Here is a 13,507-nt window from a genome sequence, read left to right as displayed (position 1 = left end):
CGCCAGCCGCCGCCGCCGGAGCCGCCGACTTCGCCGGAGCCACCGCCGCCGCCAGCCGACCCCGCCGCCTGAGGTTCGCCGCCGCCTTGATTCGCGTGTCGCCGATTTTTTATAAAAAAAAACTGAGCGGTTTTTTCTTTGTTTTTTTTTGTTTTTTAGATCGGTTTTATTTTTCGGTTCGGTTAAATAGCGAGCGTTCGCTCATTCGTTCGTTTTAACGAATGTATTCGTCAGATCTGTTTAGTAAATGAACGTTCGTTCGTCAGCCTGTTCGTCGTTTTTCTTTTTCTCGGATATAATCTGCGATTTTTCTGATCGCGATTCCAGATCCGATTTTCGTTTTAGTATAACTTTTCGCTCGTTTATCGAAATCAGGCGATTCAAGCGCCTGGAGTTTCGTCTCGAAACCCTCTTTCCGAATAATCAACTTAAACAAGTTTTTGCTTCTATAAAATTTGACTTAGATCTAGATTAGTAAAACGAAGCTATTTTCTTTCGCCGTTTGACTTTCGTTGCTTTGTTTGATTTGGTTCTTTTTGCAAACCGGAGTTCTTAAGTTGAACATTCTGGTTAGATCTTTTATTCAAGTTTTATGAGTGCATTAGATGAGTACTTATTGTATGTTTGTTTGTTTGTTTGTCTGCGATAGAATACCCGGAGTGCGCCGCCTGTTACTTCGAGTCTCTAGGTTTTGCGGATCATCAGCAAGGCAAGTAACACTTTGATCATACCTTCTCTACTACCCAGTTTTTATGCATTAGACCAATCCTCAAACAATTGCATGATTAGGATCTAATTAAATTGTGGGATGGGAAGTAGATGAGGTAGTACCTATTACCTGTTTTATTTTCAAACCCCTGGGAGTTACTTCTACGTTTGCTTATTATGCCATGCTATGCTAGTAGATGTGGATTGGGTGAGTGTATCCATGACAGATGTGAGATTGTTAATCAATGGTTTATTTAAGGTGGCAACTTAAACACACATCTGGGTGGATTGAGGCACCTGGTTTCTATCAAGACTTGCCTGTATTTCTTCGGACCGCCACCCAGGCTCAAAGGGATCATGAGATTATTCAAACTAGAAACTTACGTGTGCAGCCACAAGCCATTATGGGCTCTGGCATAGTTGATTAAGTCATGCGAACTCTTACGGGTAGACTAGCAGATGTAGGGGAAAGTAGGTGTACCGGTCTACCCACATGTAAGGTGCTAGCGGTTCCGAAAGACTATGTCTCGGTCATCCGTTTCTCAAACATCATGTAGTGCGAGGAATCAAACGGAGGAGATCGAGTCTTGTGGGGAAAAGTGCGCAAACCTCTGCAGAGTGTACAAACTAATCATGATTAGTCGTGTCCCCGGTTATGGACGTTTTGAGTATCTAGTACCTGGATATCATGTGAATCTCATCATGTTACTTTAATCTAATATTGTTGGGTTTGATGAGTACTTTTAATTGGGATTGAGAATGCTGTCAACCATTCTCAATGTTTAACAACCACCATGATAGTTAATTAAATTTATTCCTTTGCAGTAGGGAAAAACTGGCTTTATGCAAAACTGTAACCATAGAGCTTTTACACTAGCCAAATTGCATGTAGTGTAGCTTATTCCATTGTTATTCTCTATGTGTTACCTTTGCCAGCATATTCCATGTCCTGACCCGTTTTCGGGCTGCAACGTTTCATGTTGCAGACTTTTCAGACGACAAGTAAGGTGCTTTTAGGTCGTGGTTCTATACTCAGTGATGCCGTTGGAGTTGATGGACTCGCTTATCTTCCAAGCCTTCCGCCGTTATCGTTTTTAGATGGCCTTAAGCCATATTTATTTCAATAAGTTCTCTTTTGAGACATTCGATATTATAAGTGTGTGGTTGCTACTCTGTTATAAATCCTCCAAGTACTGTGTGGTGTCAGCATTACTGATCCAGGGATGACACTGAGCACAGAGATCAGACTGGTTGAGGTCTGGTCGCTACAAGGTGGTATCGGAGCACACGCTGACTGTAGGACACGGCCACTAAGCTAAAGCCCTAGATCACTACTCTTTCTTCTCATTTCTGATTCCTCATCTTTTCTATTCCTTAGGATGGCGGATGCAAGGATCAAGTTCGCACAACCAGATGAGAATTCACCTTTTGGATGTCACTTGAAGGAAGCCACTAGATACCTAAACATAGGAGTACCAAGCTTCACCGGTACTTTCAACGCCACTTTACCCGAAGAGGAGCGCTAGAGGATTCAAGTCAACATTCCAAGAAGGACATTTGCACCAGTCACGGAGCCAATAGAGTTTACCTTTGATGTACCAACATGGAGCCTAGGAAAAAGCATGGCAGCTCACATCGCCATGGGACAGATTGGAGAAGTTTACCACAACGACCTCAAGAATACTATCTACCAGATTTGTGGGCGCCAAGATGAGCATTGGGAGATGATCACCACCAGGAGGGACAGATCAATCGCAGCTTATATTCAGAAGTTAAACCAACACATCCGACGCCAGGAGAATCAAATGTGCACAGATATGGAGGAACTACAGAAGGCTATGACCAGGATCAAGGAGCTAGAAGCAGAACTCAAGGCTACACGTAAAAACTATATGGAAGAAATCGTCGCTCTAGTAAGACAGAATGGTGACCTTAAGTTGAAGATTGGAGTATTCATGGGAGGATCAGCACCCAGAGAGGAAGAGGATGAACCTACTTGCCCAGATAATTATATCATCATCGACGACACCGACTCGGATCCCGATGACAGCGATGATGACTATGTTGATGAAGCTGGAGTAGATATCATGGAATCTTCATCGGAGCAGTTTTTCTAGTTGACCACCATAACAGTAGTAGAATTTTCCACCATTTAATTAGTTTTAGTCCAAGCCCTTTTGTAACGATAGTTAGACCGTCGTATGCCCTTGTTTGAATTGTTTGGAATGATATTGTGTGTTTTGTCTCATGTGCATATGGGTAGTGTTATCCCACTAGACCTCATTCTATTCTAAACTCTCCCCTTTAAACCCTCAGATACCTCCGAGACGCGACCCCGAGTTTGTTTTTCCGCCAGAGATCACTCAGTTGATTCAGCAGCAGAATACCTTGATTCAAACATTGGTACAGAACCAAGGCAACAACAACAACAACCCACCACCACCACCACCTGTTGACCATCTGGCACGTTTCTTAAGGTTGAATCTGCCAGTGTTTTCCAGTAGCACCGAGCCGATAGTAGCAGATGATTGGCTCCGTAAGATAGGGAGGGAGTTGACCACTGCAGGATGCACGGATGGAGAAAAGGTGAAGTTTGCCGCACACTAGCTTGACGGACCCGCAGCAACATGGTGGGAGAATTTTACAGCCACTTACCCTGTAGACACTGTCACATGGAATCAGTTTCAGCAAGCTTTTCATACTGCCCATGTTTCAGCAGGAGCTATGGCCATGAAGAAGCGTGAGTTTCGCAACTTACGCCAAGAAGGACGGACAGTTGGCCAGTATGTGGATGATTTTAGTAAGCTAGCACGTTATGCCCCAGATGACGTTGCTTTGGATGCAGCTAGCAGGAGAAGTTTCTAGAAGGACTGAATGATGAGCTGAGCATGCAGTTGATGGTAGCCACTTTCAATAACTACCAGGAGTTAGTAGATCGTGCTCTTATGATTGAGGGGAAGCAGCAGCAGATTGACAATCGTAAGAGGAAGTATGCACAGGGGAAGTACAATTCTGGAGCTCAGCAGAAGCCACGTTTTACCCCAAAGTCAGGGGGACATTTTCAGCATACTCATGGAGGAGGTAGCTCGCACAATCATAATGGTGCAAAGAATGGAAACGGGAATGGAGGAAGCAATGGACAAAGCCGCACCAACCCGTCAACACCATCCAAGGCAGACCTGAGTCATATCACTTGTTATAAGTGCCGTAAGACTGGGCATTATGCAAATGATTGCCCAGAAGCTCAAAATGGAAATGGCAATGGAAGCTCAGGAAAGAAGCCGAACCCTTTCAACAGGGGGCAAGTGAACCACGTTACCATGGAGGAGGTTGAAGCTCAGCCAGACGCAGTAATAGGTAAGTTTTTGGTTAAGGCATTTACTGCAGTTGTTCTTTTTGAGACTGGTGCATCGCATTCATACATATCAAGGGGATTTGTGAATAAGTTTAGCCTGCCCACTAAGACTCTTAAGACACCTATGCTAGTGAGTTCACCGGGAGCTGAGTTTATGGTCAGTCAAGGATGCTTTCAGGTGCCATTAAGTATAGGCAGGCATGTTTTCCCAGCGGATTTAATTATATTGGAATCCCAAGGTTTGGATGTAATTCTTGGTATGGATTGGCTATCAATGTATGGAGGGAACATTGATTGCGCCAGTAAGTCGATTTTGCTTATGACACCAGAAGGAAGAAAAATCAAGTATGTATCACGGCATGAGCCAAGAAGAGCACATGTAAATTCCTTATCAGGAGTTGTGCAGGAGGAAGTACCAGTGGTAAGGAATTTCCCCGATGTATTTCCAGAAGAGTTGCCAGGCATGCCACCGGATAGGGACATTGAGTTCTTAATTGAACTACTGCCAGGCACTGGACCTATATCCAAGAGACCGTACAGGATGCCGGCCCAAGATTTTGAGGAAATTAAGATGCAGATCAAGGAGTTGTTGGATAAAGGTATTATTCGCCCAAGTTCTTCGCCTTGGGGATCGCCAGTACTTCTGGTGGAAAAGAAGGATGGATCGTTAAGAATGGTTGTCAATTATCGCGGATTGAATGAAGTAACCATCAAGGACAAGTACCCACTACCAATGATCAATGATCTGTTTGATCGGTTGCAAGGAGCTAAGGTGTTTTCCAAGATCGATTTGCGATTAGGATACCATCAGTTGAAGATTCGGAGCAAGATATACCGAAGACGGCTTTTACCACCGGGTATGGGCTGTATGAGTATACTGTTATGTCATTTGGTCTGACTAACGCCCCAGCCTATTTTATGAACATGATGAACAAGGTGTTTATGGAGTTTTTGGATAAGTTCGTCATGGTGTTCATTGATGATATTTTGGTTTACTCGAAGAATGAAGAGGAACATAAGGAACACTTGCGTTTGGTACTCGAGAAGCTCAGAGAACATCAGCTATACGCCAAGTTCAGCAAGTGTGAGTTTTGGTTGAAGGAAGTTGGATTTCTCGGACATGTTATATCCGGAGAAGGTATTGCCGTAGACCCCACTAAAGTTGTCACTGTGACAAACTGGGAAGCACCAACAACAGTTGGAGAGATCAGAAGTTTCCTTGGACTCGCAGGATACTACCGGAGATTTATTGAGAATTTCTCGAAGATTGCGAAGCCTATGACAGAGTTGTTGAAGAAGGATACTAAGTTCATTTGGACTGAGGAGTGTGAGGCTAGTTTCCAGGAGTTGAAGAAACATTTGGTTACCTCACCAGTATTAATTCTGCCAGACCAGACTAAGGATTATGAAGTGTATTGCGACGCTTCACGTCGAGGACTTGGAGCAGTGCTTATGCAGGAGGGAAGAGTTGTTTCGTATGCTTCACGACAGCTTAAGCCTCATGAGTTGAATTATGCTACTCATGATTTGGAATTAGCAGCCGTAGTGCACGCACTGAAAACATGGAGACATTTTCTCATTGGAAATCATTGTGAGGTGTACACGGATCATAAGAGTTTGAAGTACATCTTCACGCAGAAGGAGTTAAATCTCAGGCAGAGGAGATGGTTGGAGCTTATTAAGGATTATGATATGAGATTGCATTATCACCCCGGGAAGGCTAACGTTGTAGCAGACGTGTTGAGCCATAAGAGCCACGTCAATACACTAATGATGGGAGGAATACCCAAGGAGTTAGCCGAGGATCTTCATGATCTATGTTTGGAAATAGTTCCGAGAGGCTATGTTGCAGCAATGGAGATTCAGTCTACATTGATGGGTAAAATCTGAGAAGCTCAAAAGACAGATAAGGAAGTTGCCTCTATAAAGGAGAAAATGAACGAAGGAAAGGCTAAGGGATTTCGTGAGGATGAGTACGATACCCTATGATTTGAGGACCGTGTTTATGTGCCCAATGACCCAGAGATCAGGAGGTTGATTCTGCAAGAGGCACATGATTCACCATATTCGATTCACCCCGGGAATACCAAGATGTATTTGGATTTGAAGGAAACTTTCTGGTGGACCGGAATGAAGAAGGATATTGCAGAGTATGTAGCAGTTTGTGATGTATGTCAGAGGGTGAAGGCAGAACATCAAAAGCCAGCCGGATTGTTGTAGCCATTGCCTATACCCGAATGGAAGTGGGACAAACTAGGCATGGATTTCATCACGGGATTGCCCAGGACTCGTTCAGGCTATGACTCGATTTGGGTTGTTGTCGATCGCTTGACGAAGGTAGCTCATTTCATTCCAGTAAAGACTACCTACAGCGGTGCCAAATTGGCTAAGATATACATGACAAGGATTGTATGTTTGCATGGAGTTCTGAGGAGTATCGTATCAGATAGAGCAACCCAATTCACCTCGAAGTTCTGGAAGCAATTGCACGAAACATTGGGAACCAGGCTGGAGTTTAGCACAGCTTTCCATCCGCAGACAGATGGACAGACCGAGAGAGTCAATCAGATTTTGGAGGATATGCTTAAAGCTTGTGTGTTGGATTATGGATCTAGTTGGGATGACAACTTGCCATACGCGGAGTTTTCTTACAACAACAGTTATCAATCCAGTTTGAAGATGGCCCCTTTCGAAGCCTTGTACGGAAGGAGGTGCAGAACCCCGTTGTTGTGGGATGAGGTTGGAGACCGCCAGTTGTTTGGACCGGATTTGATTAAGGAGTCTGAACAGAAAGTAAAGTTGATCCGCGACAGGCTCAAGGTAGCTCAGTTAAGGCAGAAGAGCTATGCAGATTCAAAACGCAAGGAGACAGAACACGAAGTCGGAGACAGAGTTTATCTTCGAGTATCTCTGCTACGAGGAGTTAAGCGCTTTGGAGTTAAAGGAAAGTTAGCACCATGTTTTGTGGGGCCATACAAGGTTTTGGAACGCATGGGAGAAGTAGCGTACAAGTTGGAATTACCTGAGGGATTGTCAGGAGTTCACGATGTGTTCCATGTTTCACAGTTGAAGAAGTGTCACGCAGAAATAGCCGATATACCACTCAGAGATACTGTGCCACTAGAAGCAATTCAGTTGAAGGATGATTTTACTTATGAGGAGAAACCAGTTAGAGTTCTGGATTATGCCAGTCGAGTTACCCGCAGTAAGGTTATCAAGTTTTGCAAAGTTCAGTGGAGCCACCACACCGAGGAGGAAGCCACCTGGGAGCGAGAGGAAGATCTGCTCAAGGACCACCCTCACCTATTTGCTAGCCAACCCGAATCTCGAGGGCGAGATTCATCTTAAGGGGGGTAGGTTTGTAACATCCCAAATTTTCAATTTGGAATGTTATACATAGATCATCATTGCATATCATATTTTGTTGCATCTTTGGCTCGATCCTAGAAATTCTATGCAACTCAAGGACCCTCGGAGAGAGTTGGGGATTTCGTTATTTTCTTATTTGAGTTTTTCTCAAATTTTGAAAATAGGATCATTGATTTTATTTATTTTATCTTCAATTATTTCTACTACCAAAAATTCAGAGAGGGAATAAAATGACTTTCCCAAAATAAAGAAATAATGAAGATTTAATAAAAAATCAAATAATTTTTATTTTGGAAGTTTTTCGCCTTTTATTTGAATTTAGGAAAAATGTGCGTTTTTCAAAATTGCACTTAGGCCCCAAATAAATGTTCATCTTGTCTGGCTTGATTTTAGAAGCCGGGGAAAATTTATTTCAGGATTTTTGGAGTCCGTTTAGTATTTCTTTTTATTTTTTTCTTCTACGCGGAATTATTTAAAAAAATAAAAAAACGCAACCGACCTACGGGCCGTGCCCGAGCGGGACTCCGCCCGGGGGCGCCTTTAAATAGCGCCGCCCCGAGCCCCCCAGGCCCAGTCGCCCGCCCCGCCAGCCCGCAGCCGCCGCCGGCCCACTTCGCCGAAACCCTAGCCGCCGCGCCGCCAGATCCGCCGCCGCCGCCGCGCCGCGCCGCCGCCAGCCGCCGCTGCCGCCAGCCGACCCCGCCACCCGAGGTTCGCCGCCGCCTCGATTCGCGTGTCGCCGGTTTTTTTTATAAAAAAATCGAGCGGTTTTTTCTTTGTTTTTTTTTGTTTTTTAGATCGGTTTTATTTTTCGGTTCGGTTAAATAGCGAGCGGTCGCTCGTTCGTTCGTTTTAACGAACGTATTCGTCAGATCTGTTTAGTCAACGAACATTCGTTCCTTAGCCTGTTCATCGTTTTTCTTTTTCTCGGATTTAATCCGCGATTTTTCTGATCGCGATTCCAGATCCGATTTTCGTTTTAGTATAACTTTTCGCTCGTTTATCGGAATCAGGCGATTCAAGCGCCTGGAGTTTCGTCTCGAAACCCTCGTTCCGAATAATCAACTTAAACAAGTTTTTGCTTCTGTAAAATTTTACTTACATCCAGATTAGTAAAACGAAACTATTTTCTTTCGCCGTTTGACTTTCGTTGCTTTGTTTGATTTGGTTCTTTTTGCAAACCGGAGTTCTTAAGTTGAACATTCTGGTTACATATTTTATTCGAGTTTTACCAGTGCATTAGATGAGTACTTATTGTATGTTTGTTTGTTTGTTTGTCTGCGATAGAATACCCGGAGTGCGCCGCCTGTTACTTCGAGTCTCTAGGTTTTGCAGATCATCAGCAAGGCAAGTAACACTTTGATCATACCTTCTCTACTACCCAGTTTTTATGCATTAGACCAATCCTCAAACAATTGCATGATTAGGATCTAATTAAATTGTGGGATGGGAAGTAGATGAGGTAGTACCTATTACCTGTTTTATTTTCAAACCCCTCGGAGTTACTTCTACGTTTGCTTATTATGCCATGCTATGCTATTAGACGTGGATTGGGTGAGTGTATCCATGACAGATGTGAGATTGTTAATCAATGGTTTATTTAAGGTGGCAACTTAAACACACATCTGGGTGGATTGAGGCACATGGTTTCTATCAGGACTTGGCTGTATTTCTTCGGACCACCACCCAGGCTCAAAGGGATCATGAGATTATTCAAACTAGAAACTTACGTGTGCAGCCACAAGCCATTATAGGCTCTGGCATAGTTGATTAAGTCGTGCGAACTCTTACGGGTAGACTAGCAGATGTAGGGGAAAGTAGGTGTACCGGTCTACCCACATGTAAGGTGCTAGCGCTTCTGAAAGACTATGTCTCGGTCATCCGTTTCTCAAACATCATGTAGTGTGAGGAATCAAACGGAGGAGATCGAGTCTTGTGGGGAAAAGTGCGCAAACCTCTGCAGAGTGTACAAACTAATCATGATTAGCCGTGTCCCCGGTTATGGACGTTTTGAGTATCTAGTACCTGGATATCATGTGAATCTCATCATGTTACTTTAATCTAATATTGTTGGGTTTGATGAGTACTTTTAATTGGGATTGAGAATGCTGTCAACCATTCTCAATGTTTAACAACCACCATGATAGTTAATTAAATTTATTCCTTTGCAGTAGGGAAAAATTGGCTTTATGCAAAACTGTAACCATAGAGCTTTTACACCAGCCAAATTGCATGTAGTGTAGCTTATTCCATTGTTATTCTCTATGTGTTACCTTTGCCAGCATATTCCATGTGTTGACCCGTTTTCGGGCTGCAACGTTTCATGTTGTAGACTTTTCAGACGACGAGTAAGGTGCTTTTAGGTCGTGGTTCTATACTCAGTGATGCCGATGGAGTTGATGGACTCGCTTATCTTCCAAGCCTTCCGTTGTTATCGTTTTTAGATGGCCTTAAGCCATATTTATTTCAATAAGTTCTCTTTTGAGACATTCGATATTATAAGTGTGTGGTTGCTACTCTGTTATAAATCCTCCAAGTACTGTGTGGTGTCAGCATTACTGATCCAGGGATGACACTTAGCACAAAGATCAGACTGGTTGAGGTCTGGTCGCTACAGCATTGAACACATGTCTTTGGTTTTTTCTAGGATGCGGTTTGTCCTTGGCAAGGAAAAGGCAGTGTCCAATGTAACAAATCTTGCTAAGTATTGCGTATGACAGCTGATTCCTGTCACAGCGAACACATGCATTGTAACCATGTGTAGTTCGCCCTGACATAGTGCCCAAAGCCGGATAATCATGGATGCACCAAATTATAACAGCACACAGAAAGAAATCAGCTGCTGGGCTGCTATATAGGTCTCGAGGGAGAACACCCCTCCATAGCTGTTGAAGTTCCTCCACAAGAGGCTCCATGAACAAATCAAAATCCTTTCGAGGACTTTTGGACCTGGGATGAGAAAGGCCATCATGTAGTTTGATTCTTTGGTGCAGACATTTGGAGGCATGTTGTAAGGGATAACAAGCACTGGCCACATGCTATATGTGGCGCTCTGGTGGCCAAATGGGTTAAATCCATCTGAAGCTAAGCCAAGTCTAATGTTTCTCGGGTCAGCAGCAAACTTTTTGTGTTTATGATTGAAGCTTTTCCACTCACTACAATGAGATGGATGGCTCATTATGGTCTGATCTCTGTACTCCTGGTTCCTAGAATGCCACAGTACATCCTCTCTTGTTTCAGCATCATGAAACAACCTCTGCAATCTTGGTATAATTGGAAAATCTCTCAGAACATTATGAGGAATCCTCTTCACAGCATCACCATTTTCCATCTTGATGATTTGCATTTAGGGCATTCACTTAAGTTGGCATAATCCTTCCGGAACAGAACACAATTATTCTTACAAACATGGATCATATCATATCCAATTCCAACTGCACGAAGGAAATTCTTCATTTTATTGTAGGTGTGTGGCAGCTTAAACGCATCTGGGAAAGATTTGCGGAAAGCAGCCAACATCGCATCGAATGATTTGTTGCTCATCCGCTCAGATGTCTTCACCTAAAGAAAGGTGACCATAGCTGAGAATACTGACAGCTCATTTCCTGGGGTGACAGCCATGTTGCATTGTTCCAACATGCGGGCCCACCGTTTTTCTTCTGCAGGTGAAAGTTCACGGAATGCACGAGCATTTCGTAGCATTGTTTTAATGTTGGTCAAACTCACTGGCTCCGCCACCACCACCTCCTCCTCCTCTTCCACCTGAGCATCAGGCAGATCCAGATGGTGATCTGCTGCTTCCACGTAGTCAATAACATTGACGTTCACAGTTTCACCATGATGAACCCACCTAGTATATGTGACCGACATCCCATACAAGTGTAGATGATTTTTGCACAGTTAACTAGGGTCTTGTAACTGAATTCATACAACTGCTACACGGGCAGAGCACATCTGATTTCGGACCACCATACTCAACTCTGATAAAGTTCATGAAGTTTTCAACCCCCTCGACATATGCAGTGGGGAATCTTCGAGTAGAAGTTATCCAAGTCCTGTCCATCTGTTAGACATACAAATTAGTTCTTCTACTAGATATTACAGAAAAACATATATGCTTTCTTATGAAGTCCAGAAAAAAATACCTAGGTCGATGTCTAAAGCTATGGCAAGATATTTAGACGAGCAGATCTAAGTAACGAAATATATGTAAAGCTAATTCAGCAAACAGATTTGAGTACTAAATTATGGCAGGTTGTTTCAGCAGTCAATGAGGCCGAGCACACAGCCATCGAACTATCGAAGGCCATCGCAGCAACAAAGATCGAGTATAAAACGGTGTAGTGCTATTTCACCTAACAGATTGGCTACTAGACCATGGCAATCTACGTCACAATAAATATATGGCAGGATATTTTAGCAACTAATCGGCCTTGGCATGCCATCTCAGCTAAGCAGATTGAGTGCAGAACAGGGCAAGGAAGCTTCTTAAGCAGAGCATATTGACTGTAAACTACTTGGCAAACAATGAGATTAACAGCGTCTATCAGCTAACATTCAGCGCTACACCGACATGAATGGGGCCTCAGTCTAGAATGTGCGTACCATGGGAGAAGCTGACCGCCTTGTGTCTCCACACGAACGTTGCCAGCAGTGGCGGTGCTGACCGCCGTGCACCTCCACAAGAACATAGCCAGCGGTGGTGGCGCGGCTAGAGGACGGCAGTCTACGAGAGCGTACTGTGGGAGTGAGAGGATCGTCGTGCGTCCCCTCGATGAACCGCGGCGCCGACGTATCGGCGCGGCGGGGAGGGCGGCTTTTGCAGAGCGAATGGAGTGGAGGGGGACGGGGGGGGGGGTTCGGGAATATTATTGGCTAGTTGGCCGAAGGTCGGTTGAATCGGATTTGGGGGGAATTTTTGGGTGGGGTGCGGGGGAGGATTTTTGCGCGGTGGGCGGGGGGAGTTTGGTGCATGGTCAGTTTCTCCATGTGCAGTCCCACGTGTTAGTGAAGAGGCAAGCCGAAGCGCGTTCCATTTGCGTGAGCCGTGTGCAGGACCGAACGTGTGTGGGGTGCAATGCGACCGCGACAGGAGTGCTGTGAGTGTACCGCCTTTTTCATTTTAAACTAGGTGCTTTGCCCCCTCAAAAAAAACTTGTTGCTTCGCGCGATCCATCGATACTACTACTAGAGTACTAGTAATCCGGTAATCCCGACTAAAATGGCGCGGCCGGGTCTTTTCCCGTGCGATATGTTGGGAGGTTGGCTTAGTTGGGTTTTTAAGGACGAGTAATGCTACACCTACGTAATCCCAATTACATAATTAACATAATGTGAAACGTGTGAGCTGTTGATTGTAGATTGGGGGGAGGGAGGGGCCCACCACCATGAAAATCAGGGGAGGAGAGAGAGAGGCAATTTACGTTAACCCTTTCGTAGGTTCCCGTAGATGTAGAAAGATGTGAAATGCGTGAATGTGTAGTGGACGTACTATTGGAGTGCCTAGGATAAATTGTGTATGCATAGATCCTATGTGTTTATTTTACTTCGCATGTTAGATTTGTCTCGGTTCAATAAAAAGCAGAGTTGGTGATGATGGTGTGCCTGTCATCCTGCAATATAGGTCGTCCGATCTATATCTAACGGATAGGAAGGAAACTATGACAATTTACCCGCACTCCTTGTTCATCCTTTTCTCCCACAAGATCTTGATCTTCCATGCAACGCACGGGCATCTTGCTAGTACTCCTACAATATACTATATTATTGTGAAAGTTCATATACACCGACCGAGATTAATGCAAACACGGCAGATTTTCATTACATTTCGAACTTTTACCGGACAGAAAAATAAAAAGAAACCCGACCCTGAACCTATTCTACGGTGGCGACTGACGTCCTCCATCTGCGATCTTTATGTACGGGGGAGGGGTTCAAGACCCATGAAGTGAAGGTGCAGTCTCCGGCGAGGAAGAGTAGAACACGGGACAGTGATCGGCCAGTTGGCACACTAGGCCCTGCCGCCTCCCATGCCCTAATCATCCTCGCAGGAGTCCCCGACCTTGGCGGTGTCGG

The sequence above is a fragment of the Triticum aestivum genome, chromosome 7B (genome assembly GCF_018294505.1).
Source record: "Triticum aestivum cultivar Chinese Spring chromosome 7B, IWGSC CS RefSeq v2.1, whole genome shotgun sequence".
NCBI lineage: Eukaryota > Viridiplantae > Streptophyta > Magnoliopsida > Poales > Poaceae > Triticum > Triticum aestivum.
The sequence above is the reverse complement of the archived record's forward strand: the minus strand, read 5'-3'. Positions refer to the sequence as shown.